At 38.4% G+C, this 13432-nt stretch overlaps 1 protein-coding gene and 1 non-coding gene across 2 annotated transcripts in view; one reads left to right on the forward strand and one right to left on the reverse strand.

The window, feature by feature from the left end:
- The window catches only part of SMG6 (SMG6 nonsense mediated mRNA decay factor), a 207411-nt gene that overhangs the window by 38224 nt on the left and 155755 nt on the right, over positions 1-13432 (reverse strand). The gene's annotated exons all lie outside the window — the stretch shown is intronic.
- LOC129070374 (U6 spliceosomal RNA) lies at positions 8706-8809 on the forward strand. The gene has a single exon (XR_008529116.1). It is a non-coding gene; the product is annotated as a U6 spliceosomal RNA (small nuclear RNA).

Here is a 13432-nt window from a genome sequence, read left to right on the forward strand (position 1 = left end):
TTTTAAATTGTGTGCCATTCTGAGTAGCATGATGAAATCTTACAGCGTCCTGCCATGTCCTGCCATGTCCTGCCTGGGGTGTGAACCATCCCTTTGCTCAGCGTATCCATGTCACATGCCCTGCGTGCTTATTATTCATGTAGTAGCTGCCTCAGTTATCAGGCTGACTGTCCTAGTATCACAGGATTTCTGTTCAAGTCACCCTAATTTTACTTAATGATGGCTCCACAGCACAAGAGCAGTTTAAACTTTATCACAGGTATGTATGTGAAGAAAATAAATAGTACATACAGGGTTCAGTACGATCTGCACTTTCTGGCATCCCCTCAGGGTCTTGAAATGAACCCCCTGTGGGTAATGGGTGATGCCCGTATAAACTAGTTTAAAGTACACAGTTTCAGTGCTTCATACTGAAAGAGAGAATATTTCTGTACCAGCCTGTACTAGGGAAGCTTTCACGCAGCCTAAAGTTTTTTTTGTTTTGTTTTGTTTTTTAATTGACAACACAGAGCTAAAAGCTGTCACTGAATTCTGCTATTAAGGCTAAAGCCACTCTTGCTGCTGACAAAGAAGAAAAGAAGTTCAATGTTAGCACCTCTTCCACGAGGCACTGAAGATATGGTGTCATCTTGGTTTGAAGTACCAGGCCAAACCAAAGCTGCTTATAAATGTTCAGTTTAAACACATGGCATGTGTTAAAAACAAACAAACGAATAAACAGTTCAAAAGGCTGAATTTTAAAAACAAAATCTCACCTCTGGTTTCTAGAACTTATGTTGCCAGTTTCTAGTATGTCTTTCAGAGATATTTATGCAAATACTACTATATACGATTAACTATGGGCTCTTCTTATACCTTTCATAAATATATTTATACAAATGGTGACACACATTTTGATTTTTAGAAACCTGACAGCATGTGTTAGATATCATCAACATCATTTGTGAAGCACACTTCATACCAAATGATAAAGGTCATCAGCAATAAAGTTCTGGAACAGATCCAGAAAACCTAATGTGTTTATTGCAACAGAGTTTCTCTGTGTTGGGAGGACCGGAAGAGCTAGCAAAGGCACCGCAGAAAAGCAGAGAGGAGAAAATCAGTCAAGTCCATCACTCAGCATCAGGTCCAACAGGCCTGGCAGTGGTCAGCAAAAGCAGTCCCCTCAACCAGGCAGGGTCTCAAATGACAAAAAGCTGGATAAAAGGGACTGCACTTACATATCAAAAAAGAACATGAAAAGTGTATGTATGTGCTCCAGTCTGCATGCTGCCCATAAAGAGCTCCCACACCAAATGGTCTTCAACAAATTTGAAGGCCAAATTTGAAGCAAACTAAAATGAAAATGAAAATGAAAACATGAAAATTAAACTGTATTAATTCCATCACTATGTGTTAGCCAGGCGTTTTGGTAAAAGGTGCTTTGTGCATCTGAAGGCTTAGGCAATGTCTGGAAGTGCCAGCCTCCCTCTCAGGGACCATATGCAGCTACCACGGAATAGAAAGTAAAGTATTTGTGGTGTTTTAGGCTGACTTCACAGTCTGAGGTTCTACCATATAAGAATACCCTATTTCAGAGCAGGGTATAACTCTTTGTTTCCTAGTCTGTACTTCCTGAAACATTTAAAGGTATTCCACTGAATTCATTCAATAAATTTTTTAAAAAATATTTTATTTATGTATTTTTAGAGAAAGGGATGGAGAAAGAGAGGGAAAGAAACATCAGTGTGTAGTTGGCTCTCAAGTGCCCCCAACTGGGGACCTGGCCTGCAACCCAGCCATGTCCCCTGACTGGGAATCCGACCCTTTGGTTCACAGGCCAGTGCTCAATCCACAGAGCCACACCAGCAATGGCTCATTCAACAAATATTTATTAAGCACCTGCTATGTGTGGCAGGTCTTACTCAAGGAACCAGGAATACAGAAATCAATAAAACAGTGTTCCTGATGTCATGGAGCCTAATGTTGTTGTGAGACTGAGAAACAAATAAGCAAATAAATACAGGATGAGTAGTGGGAAGTACTATTTTTAAAAAAAGTAGGATAAGAGGGACAGAGAGTAACAGGGTGGGGAGAGTACTGCTGTTTTATATAAGATTGACAGGGAAAGGCTCTTGGGTAACATGCTATTTGATCAGATGTGAAGGAGTGAGCCACAAAGCGGAGAGGGCCTTTTAAGGGAGGCAATCAAAGTGCCAGGGAGCCTTTCATTCCCAGAAGGGCTTGCCAGCTATGTGCAGGGTGAAAGAGGGAGAACAGACTCTTCTAGCCCAGCTGGGTGAAAGAAGAGGCCTTTGAGAGTTTATGTAGCTTGTATGGCCTTCATGCAGATTTCTGGATATTTTCCATCACAGATGAGAGTTTAATGTTGAATTTTAAGTTGACCACAAATATTTAACTTCTCTGGACCACAAATGCAGTATCTTCTCTGTGGTTTAGCTGGCACAAAGTACATATTTACGAATCTCTATATGTCTGCCTGTTATTTAAATTTCTTATAGAAGTGCCAAGGCCTTTAGTTGTGATTATCCCCTCCCACTCCATATTAGTGGGTCTGAACCCTGATCAGGTCTAATTCTTGAGAAAGGAGGTTGAGAATTGGAAATAAAAGCCATGTACAGCAGAGCAACAAAAAAGAATGAACCTCAAGTCTGTGGCACCATGGCGTGTCAAACCAGAAAAAACGTCTCTGGCCTTGTTTCATTTGAAAGGAAAATCTATTTCTATCTTATTTAAGTTACTGTTATTTCAGGGTTTTGTTTCTTGCAGCTGAACATAGTCTTCACTAAAATGAGAAACTATTAGAATCTGTTTAATTATTCTACTGGATAAGCAGAGAAAAATAATCGGAAGTACTGGGTTTTAAAAATTAAAGAAAAACGAGTGGAATTAAAATGCAATGAGTATCCAGGTAGTAGATGCACAACACTGTGAATGTTCTAAGTGCCACTGAATTGTTCACTTTACATGGTTAAATTTATATGTTATATGAATTTCACTGCAATAAAAATTTGTTTTAGATGCAATGTGTATATATAGGTTAGAAGAGATAGACCTAAAACAATGAAATTCTAGAAAAAAGAGGGGGATAGGCCAAAATCTGTAAGGCAAAGACAAACAATAAAACAAAAGAAAAATCAAAGCAGAATTCAAGCCAAAAGTGAAATGAAATGAAAATACAGGAAAAACGATCCTTTGAAGTACAAGAAGAAGCTGACAAAAACACAACTGTAGTGGCAGACTAATACCACTTTCACTCTTTAACATATCAAGCAGGTAAAAATACTAATAATAATACAGACTATTAGAATAGTGTAATTCTTCAATAGCAGTAGATTGAATTTTGTATACTAAAAAAAAAATTCTCAAAATTCATTAAACATCTTTTAAATTTAATTATTAGGTTATAGCATTAAATATCCTAAAGTAGAAATTAATAAAAAAAAGTTTTAGAAATTCAACTTCAAAAAAAAAAAAAACCCCAAGACTCTACCACATAACTTTAGAATCAAAAAGAAAAATCAAAATGTTAAAGGCCATATAGAAAATAATCATTAGAACAGGACACGTAGCACTGGCTGGTGTAGCTCAGTGGATAGAGCGCCGGCCTGCAAACCAAAAGGCTACAGGTTTGATTCCCATTCAGGGCATGTGCTTGGGTTATGCCAGGGCCCGGATTAGGGGTGAGTGAGAGGCAACCTATTATTGGTGTTTCTTTCACACAGTGATGTTTCTCTCTCTCTCTTCTCCTCTCCCCCTCCCCACAAATGGATTAGAACGTGACCAAAGTATTAATAATGGCATATTTAAAGCCATAAAGCTTTCTGCCCCGGTTGGTGTGGCTCAACGGATTGAGTGCTGGCCTGCAGACTGAAAATTTGCCGGTTCGATTCCCGGTCAGGGCACATGCATGGGTTGCGGGCCAGGTCCCCAGCTGGGGGAGTGTGGGAGGCAACCAATCTGTTTCTCTCCCTCTCGTTCTCCCTCTCTCTAGAAAAATAAGTAAATAAAATGTTAAAAAAAAGCCATAAAGCTTTTAAATAATCAAGAACAAATAAACACAGAAGATGCAACAGAAGAACAAAAAAGCTTAAGAAAAATAAAAGATAAAAATAAAAAATAACTTATTAACCAATCGATGTAAGAGCCAGTTTTTGAAAATTAAACAATGCAAGTTGCTAACAAATTGAAGAAAAATATCAGAAAACATACAAATAAAATCAGGAATGTAATAGGACAAAAACCACTTTCTTAGGCCCTCTTTCCCGGAGCTAGCATGACTGACCCTGATTGTTTTATAAGCCTTTATCCTCAGGACAACAAAATTACTGGAAGCACCCTGAAGGCTCAGAGGCTCCAGGAACTTACAGAACAGGCCATACCAGACCACAACTGACCACTGGGCTCTCCACCCAAAGGTAACATCAAAACCAGCTGCAGCCTAACTGAAACATCCTCCTCTACAACTACTCCATTAATGATAGAAACTCACAGCCCCCACCCCTCAGGGCTGGTGCTGGTGCACATCTCTGCACCTTGCCCTTTCCCTCCCTTGGGAAAGTAAAAATAAAACCTTTACTCTCTGAGCTTTCTTCTCTTTGTGAATTTTTTCACAGCCCGTGTCACCAACCACCCTAACCGAATGGGAAGTAAAATAATATACTTAATTTTTAGTTAAAAAATTAAAAAATGTGAAGATTTTAGAGAAATGAACGATTTTCTGGATAAGTTAATGTAAGTGACACACGAGATGATGGAAATGTTCCATGTCATGATGGTGGTGGTGTTTATAATTACTGTATTTTTTTGTCAAAACTTATCCAACTGAACACTTAAAATTGGCCAATTATTTATATGTATTTGTTTTGTCTCAGTAATTCTGCCCAAAAAATTTGACTAAAGAGCTAAAAAATTTTAAAAGACTGACAGTAAGAGAAGAAACAGAAAAAGGAGGTACCAATGTTTTTCTTTCCAGAGATGCCTTTACAGGTAGGTGACTCCCTTCAGTTGATTCATGTATTCGGTCGATAAATATTTATTAGTGATATGGGGGGGAGGGGTTTATTCTCCTGGAACTGTTCTAAGAACCGGGTATTAATACAGTAAATGAAAACAAAGTTTTTACATTCCAGTGGGGGAACAATAAATAAGCAAAACAAAACAAAAGAACCAACTGTCAGGTGACAGTAGTATTAAGAAGAAAAATACATAAGGGGGCAGAGAGTGCCTGGGGTAGAGTGCTCATTTCCATGGCTCACTGGTCAAGAAATTTCTGACAAGGCCGACTCCTGATCTGAAGGACATTAGAAAGTAAAAGATGCAGCGGGGTAATAGTGAATGTGGCAGAGGAGAAGTGCGAAGGTCTAGAGGACTAGCTTGTTTGGCAGGACCAAAGAATGAGTAGGCTTGTTTGGCCGGTGAACAGGACAGTGGCAAGAGATGAAGTCAGGGCTTGATATTTTTTTCTGAGTGAGAGAGGAATCCTCTCACAGGGATGTCCAAACTCTTGGTGTTTCTGGGCAACTTTGGAAGAAGAAGAGTTGTCTTGGACCACACATTAAATATGCAACACTAACAAAAACTGATGGGGAAAGAAAAGGTTTTAAGTAAATTTACGATTTTGGGCTGCATTCATAGCCATCCTGGGCCATATGAGGCCTGCCTGAAGGCCGCAGGTTGGATACCCCTTAGTCTAATGGGACTTAGAACAGTGATGTTAAATAACACAATTTACATCTTGAAAGATCGCTAGCTGTTGTGCTGAGACTAGATTGAAGGGGGGCAAATAATCAGAACAAGGTGACAGTAATAGTCTAAGCAAGAGAAAGTAACACTGGACGAGGGTGGAGCTAGTGAAAATGGTGAAATGCCTGGATTCTATATATATTTCAAAGGTAGAGAGTTATGACTGTTGAGACACTGAAGGTAGAGTCTGAGGAAAAGAGTCAAGAATGATTCTTAATAATATATACTTTCTAGGTCATAAAAAAAAGAAAAGGTGCTTCCCATTCTAAAAAATGAAGTCAGCACATCCTAATACTCAAATCCCCAAGGGGGGAGAAACAGCAGATAGAAAAGAAAGGCTGCACCCACTATGAAAATGGATGTAAACATCCTAAGTAAAATAACAGCAAATCAAATTTAGCAAACCATTAAAATACAACTATACTGACTCCAAATAGGATTTATCCTACTAAGAAAAGGGAAAGTCACTTCTGGCCAGGATGGATGTATAGGTAGATACACTCTGCCTCCTCACACAACCAAAAGAAGGATAACAACAAATTTAAAAACAAAAAATGACCAGAAATGCCATAAAATCCAACTGTATGGAAGTCTGATAGCCAAGGAGTTAAAGAAGAAACATTCATCCAGACTTGTAGGTGGGACAGAGACAGGCAGCCAGGGCAGAGAGGATGTGCAAGGCAGTGGCTGGAGGACCAGGCGGCCCCACATTTGTATGCAGATAAGCTGGGAGGAACAGCTGGGAAGCAAGACAGACCATGCAATCCAGGGTTCTGGTGCAGGAAAAGAAAGCCTCAAAATCCCTGCCTGTAAAAACATGTGGGGGTGCAGTGGCAGGAGAAACTCCCAGTCTCACAGAAGAGTTCACTTGGAGAGACCCATGGGTCTAGAACATACACAAGCCCACCCACCCAGAAATCAGCACTAGCAGGGCCCAATTTGCTTGTGGGTAGCAGGGGAAGTGACTGAAACCAAGAAACCAAGCAAATGGCATCGTTCCCTCTCAGATCCCTCCCCCACATACAGTATAGCAATGCAGAGACCTGGTGTGCTGCACCCTGGCAAATACCTAAGGCTCTGCCCTTTACAATGTAACAGGTGCACCAAGACAAAGAAATATGGCCCAAATGAAAGAACAGATCAAAGCTTCAAAAACTGAACTAAGCAGTGAACAGATAGCCAATCTATCAGATGCACGGTTCAAAACACTGGTAATCTGGATGCTCACAGAAATGGTGGTGTATGGCTGCAAAATGGAGGAAAAAAATGAAGGCTATGCTAAGGGAAATCAAGAAAAATATACACAGTACCAATAATAAAGGGAAGGAAACTGGGACTCAAATCAACGACTTGGAGCAGAAGGAAGAGATAAACATTCAACTGGAACAGAATGAAGAAACAAGAATTCAGAAAAATGAGAAGAGGCTTAGGAACCACTGGGACAACTTTAAACATTCCAACATCTGAATCATAAGGGTGTCAGAAGGAGAAGAGGAAGAGCAAGAAATCGAAAACTTCATTTGAAAAAACAATGAAGCACAATTTTCTCAATCTGGCGAAGGAAATAGACTTCCAGGAGATCCAGGAAGCTCGGAGAGTCCCAAAGAAGTTGGACCCAAGGAAGTACACACTAAGGCACATCATAATTACATTACCCAAGATTAAAGACAAGGAGAGAATCTTAAAAGCAGCAAGAGAAAAGGAGACAGTTACCTAACAAAGGAGTTCCCATAGGACTATCAGCTGATTTCTAAAAGAAACCTGGCAGGCAAGAAGGGGCTGGAAAGAAGTATTCGAAGTCATTAAAGACAAGGACCTACATCCAAGATTACTCTATCCAGCAAAGCTATCATTTAGAATGGAAGGGCAGATAAAGTGCTTCCCAGATAAGGTCAAGTTAAAGGAATTCATTGTCACCAAGCCCTTATTATATGAAATGTTAAAGGACTTATCTAAGAAAAAGAAGATCAAAAACTATGAACAGCAAAATGACAACTAACTCACAACTATCAATAACTGAACCTAAAACAAAAACAAACTAAGCAAACAACTAGAACAGTAACAGAATCACAGAACTAAAGATCAGAGGGAGGGGTAGGAGGGAGAATGGGGGAAAAGGTACAGAAAATAAGCATAAATAGTAGGTACAAATAGGGGGAGGTTAAGAACAGATAGGAAATAGAGAAGCCAAAGAATGTAAATGTACAACATGTGGTCATGAGCTAAGGCGTAGGGGGAACGCTGGTGGGAGGGGGGTGGGTTGCAGGACAGAAGGGAATAAAGGGGAGAAAAGAAATGGGACAACAGTAATAGTATAATCAATAAAATATATATAAAAAAAGTCAAGTTTAAAAAACATATTAATTTACCTTATCACAAGTTAAAGAATAAGTGATTTTAACAGTTGCTGAAAGGCATTTGTTAAAACTTGAGCAATCTTTTTATTCTAAGCAGAAACTCAGTAAATCAAAATAGAAAAACACTTCCTTAACATCTATGCTTTTAAAACAACAGAAACATAGAAATGTTTAAAACACTAAACTATTCCTATTAAAATAAAAAAAAAATTCTACTTTCAGCATTATTATTTAATGTTTCTAAAATGTTAGTCAAAGCAATGGAGGTGGAAATCAGAAGATATGTGACAACTGAAAAAGAGATTTCATCAGCTTTATTTGAAATGAATATACTCAGAAAATCAAAAGTGATCAGCTAAAAAAAAAAGAATAAGAGAGTTTGATGTGATGGCTGGATGTAAATACGTACGTTAGCTTTTCCCAAGTTCTCTTTAGAAGGTGTAATGGAAAAAATCCCATTAATTATAGCAAGAAAATAAAAGAAAAAATATGATAGACATAAGAAATGATATGCCGAGAACACTGAATAAAAAAAACTTTCAACACGTTTAAATTTTTTCAAAGAATTGTCAATGCAATCTCTAATTAAAATATCATGAGGAATGGTTACTTCTTCAGCCTATATACTAAAACTGGAATGCCACAGAGAAGATTAGCATGGCACTATGCAAAACTGACAGACAAATTTCTAAGTGTCCCATTTTTTTATTGTATATTTGAGAATTACAAAGAGAGTAAAACTTAAAGTTCTCATCACAATAAGAACAACAAAAAATTGTAATTGTATGGTGGTAAGTTGTTAACTAGACTTGTAGTGGTGATCAATTTGCAATATATACCTATAGCAAATCATGTTTTATAACTGAAATTTAAGAATGAAATTATGTATCAGTATCTCAAAAAATAACATAAGTATTTCTTTTTGGGGGTGGGGAGAGTTAAAGGGACTTAAAATTACTCTGAAGTTTGTATAAAGCATAAATAGGGGGGAAAGCAAAGGTATATTGCTATAAAATATATTAAGGGGTATGTATAAACTCACATCACTAGTATTAAAACATTACAAAGCTAGAGTAACTAAAATAGTAAAGTTTCGTTTCAAGAATAAACAAATATTTAAAAAATAAAAAATTAAGTTATATTTACTTCATATCATTCAGCAAAATAAATTTCAGATGAAAGTTTTAATAATTTTTCAAAAAGTAAAAAATTGAGAAAATGGGATTATTCATTTGATTTTATGTTAGGAAGACTTTTCTACACATAAAAACAAGTATCATAAATGAAAAGGTAATTCCATAGACAATGGTAGTAAGTGACAAATTGTCTAAAATATTTTTTATATAAATGATTGGAAAAGGGATATAACCCTTGCTAGAAAGAACTTTTAAAAAAATAAAAAATATTACAATAAAAAATGGCCAAAGGACATGAGAAGGTAATTTCCTAAGATATACAAATGAATATGCCTAAAAGTGCCCAAAAATTCCTCTTTAGACATTTTCAAAATCAGTTTATTAGGTATGGTGGTAATTTTCATTATTGCAAAAACCTATTTTATCTTTGACTTTAAAAAGAAATAATTCAACTTGCTTACTGTATTTATTGTTCTCTGGAAAATATATTTATTATTCTTGACTCCAAATGTTGTTCTATTAAAAAAAAGTATACATCTCAAAACCAGACTTAAAAATTTGACATCCTTAAGGATATCAGAAGAATGTCATGGGTCCAGGAAACAGAGGTCTCAAAACTCTAAGTGACAGAAATAGTACTAGTATAAATGTGCACAAATTCCTAAGGTAGCCAGTGCAGTTCGGCTTCCAATATGACCAAACATGCTCCTAGACAAAATATTATTAAAGATACACAGAATCTGAACAAATACTACCATCAGCCACTTTGGTATTTATAAAACGCAACACCCAATAAGTACAGAATACATTCTTTTTAAGTACATACAGTTATGTTCTTCAAGAGAGACATGTGCTAAGCCATAAAACAAATCTCAATACATTCAGAAAAACTGAAATAAATGTAGAATATGCTCTCTGATTACAATGGAATTAAATCAAGAATCAAAAACAAGATATCCAGGAAAACCCCAGGTATTTGGAAAACGAACACACTTCTAAATAACCCATATGTCACTAACTATCCTACAGACATCAAAATGATAATAACAAATTATTACGAACCACTTTATGCCAACAAGTTCAACAGCTTACATGAAACAAATTCCTTGAAAACTACAGCTTACTCAAATTGATGAGATAAAACAAAAAGTATAAATAACTACATAGTATACTAGTTTTCCACAAAAACTCTACGCCAAGATGGTTTTACCAGTAAATTCTATCATTTAAGTGAAAATTAATACCAATATTCCAAAAACTCTTTCAGAAAATGGAGATTATACTTCCCAAGTTATTTAATGAGGTCAGCATAACGCTAATGCCAAAACCTGACAAGCTGTAACAACAACAAAATTATAAATATCCCTCATGAACACAGTTACAAAGATCCTTACCAAAATATTGACAAATCCAATACAGCAAGTAGGGTTTATTCAAGTAATGCAATGTTGTTTTAATATTAAAAAATCAATCAGTGACTAAAAACTTAACAAGAAAACCAGCAACCCAATTTAAAAAATGGGCAAACGATCTGAACAGACACCTCAGTGAACTAGATAAACAGATGGCAAATAAGCATATACAAAAATGTGCAACAATAGAGTCAGGAGGGGCTTTTGGTCAAGATGGCCACCTAAGTAAACAAGGTATTCAGAATCTCCTACAACCACATCAAAAGTAGAACTACAGAACAGCCATCATTCAGAACTGCCTGAAATCTAGCTGAACGGAAATCCTATAAGTAAGGGTATATAAAAGTAGCCATGTTGAGACTGGTAGGAGGGGAAGAAACATGGAATGGGTTGGTCCCACACTTTTGTGTGGTGGTTAAAAATTGGGAGGGATATCTTGGCTTCAGAGGTCCCCTCTGAGGAGCCAGGAGGTTCCAGCCCCACACTAGGCCTCCCAGCCCAGGGCTCTAGTGCCAGGAAGAGAAGTCTCCATAACTTCTGGATGTAAGAACCAGAAGAGATTGTGGCTGAGTGAGACGAAGGGCTCCTGGGGTCCCAGGGTTTCCTCTCAAGTGGCCTGTGCACAAACTTGTTCAGACTCACTCACTCAGAGCTCTAGCACTGGTGCAGCAGTTCAAAAGGTGTCAGGGCTTATCTGGGGAAAAACTGAATTGTCTGGCATCAGGGCAAGGGCTGGAGGGGCAGCTTTTTCCCAGACAGAAGTACTGGCAGAGACCAATGTTCCGTTGCTGAACCCTCCCCCCACAGACCTGGCAAGTGGGCACCATATCTACGTTTCCATCAACCTGGCTAATTCTGTTACTCTTGTCCTGGTGATTCCCTGAGACCCTACCTCCCCCAATTTCAGGGCACACCCAATCCCTTTCCAGTGGCTTTTCCATACAAAAGGTCTGTCTTCACTCATGCTACTGACTTTCCTAAAATCTCTCAAACATGCAGCATTTGGCCTCTGTGTAACTCATACCTCTTGCTTGAACCTTGGCCTCTCCTGGGCACCTACAAGCCCAGCACAGGAAGCAGTCACCTGCAGGTTGCTTTGTAGCTCATGCTGGTTGGCCTTGGGCAGGGCACAGGCAGTGGATAACCTTGGCGTGCACCTCCAAGGTGGCCCCAGAACCAGTGCACCCAGTGGACAGTTTCAGACTGTGCCAAAGTACCACCCAACCACCTCCACAAATGACACACTCAATAGTTGGACTCAATGGGTACCTGAGCCCTGGTGAAGTGAGTTTTGCTCCATGGGGTCAGCCCCTGCAGCAGGTCATCCACGGTGGTTGTGACTAGTACTTGCAGCCAATCAGGCTGGGGGTATACCACTCTCATTTACATGCCAACATCAACTAAGGCTCAACTACAATAGGAAGATACATACAGCCCACACAGGCTGAGGGGGTACACCTGGAGCAACCAGCTCTGGACACCTGGAGCAACCAGCTCTGGACACCTGGAGCAACCAGCTCTGGTGATGGGTGGCTGCGCCACTGGGCCCTAAAGGACACCTACTACATGAGGCCACTTTACCAAGATCGGGAGATGTAGCAGCTGTACCTAATACATAGAAACAAACACAGGGAGAGGACAGAATGAGGAGAAAAACATATTACAAATGAAAGAACAGAACAAAACTCCAGAAAAAGAACTAAACAAAATGAAGGCAAGCAATTTACCAGATGAAGAGTTCAAAACACTGGTTGTAAGGATATTAAATGAACTTAGGGGAAGAGTAGAGGAACTTAGTGAGAATATCAACAAAGAGATAGGAAACATAAAAATGGAGATGGAAACAAACAAAAAAACCAGTTGGAAATTGAGAATACACTAACAGAAATGAAGAATATATTATAGGGAATCAACAGTAAAGTAGATGAAGCAGAGGATCAAATCAATGATTTGGAAGATAAGGAAGGAGGAAACACCCAATCAGAAGAGCAAAATGAAAAAAGAATCCAACGGAATAAAGAGAGTGTAAAGGAGCATCTGGGACAACTTCAAACATACCAATACTCACATCATGGGGATAACAGAAAGAGAAGAGACAGAGCAAGAAATTGAAAACCTATCTGAAAAAATAAGGAAAGAGAACTTCCCTAATTTGGTGAAGGAAACAGACATACAAGTCCAGGAAGCACAGAGTCCCAAAAAGGTGAACCCAAAGAGGCCCACACCAAGACACATCATAATGAAAATGCCAAAGGTTAAAGACAAAAAGAGAATCTTAAAAGCAGCAAAAGAAAGCAGTTAGTTACTTAAAAGTGAACTCCCACAAGACTGTCAGTGGATTTCTCAACAGAAATTTTGCAGGTCAGAAGGGATTGGCATGAATCAAAGTGATAAAAAACAAGGACCTACAAACCAAGATTACTCTACCCAGAAAAGCTATCATTTAGAATTGAAGGACAGATAAAGACTTCCAAGATAAGAAAAAGGTAAGCCCTGGCTGGAGTGGCTCAGCGGCCTGAGTGTTGGACTGAGAACTGAAAGGTTGCTGGTTCGATTCCTGGTCAGGGCACATGCCTTGGTTGTGGGCCAGGTCTTTGGTTGGAGGTGTGTGAAAGGCAACCAATGATGTTTCTCTTCCGCTCTGTCTCCCTCCCTTCCCCTGTGTCTAAAAATAAATAAGTAAAATTAAAAAAAAAATTAAAAAGATTTAAATAATACCAATCATATTCTGTGACTGCAATGCTTTGAAATTAGAAATCAAATGCAAACAGGAAGTTAAGAA

The sequence above is a fragment of the Pteronotus mesoamericanus genome, unplaced genomic scaffold (genome assembly GCF_021234165.1).
Source record: "Pteronotus mesoamericanus isolate MK-2021 breed Mesoamerican mustached bat unplaced genomic scaffold, CSHL_Meso_final contig_246, whole genome shotgun sequence".
NCBI classification, from domain to species: Eukaryota; Metazoa; Chordata; class Mammalia; order Chiroptera; family Mormoopidae; genus Pteronotus; species Pteronotus mesoamericanus.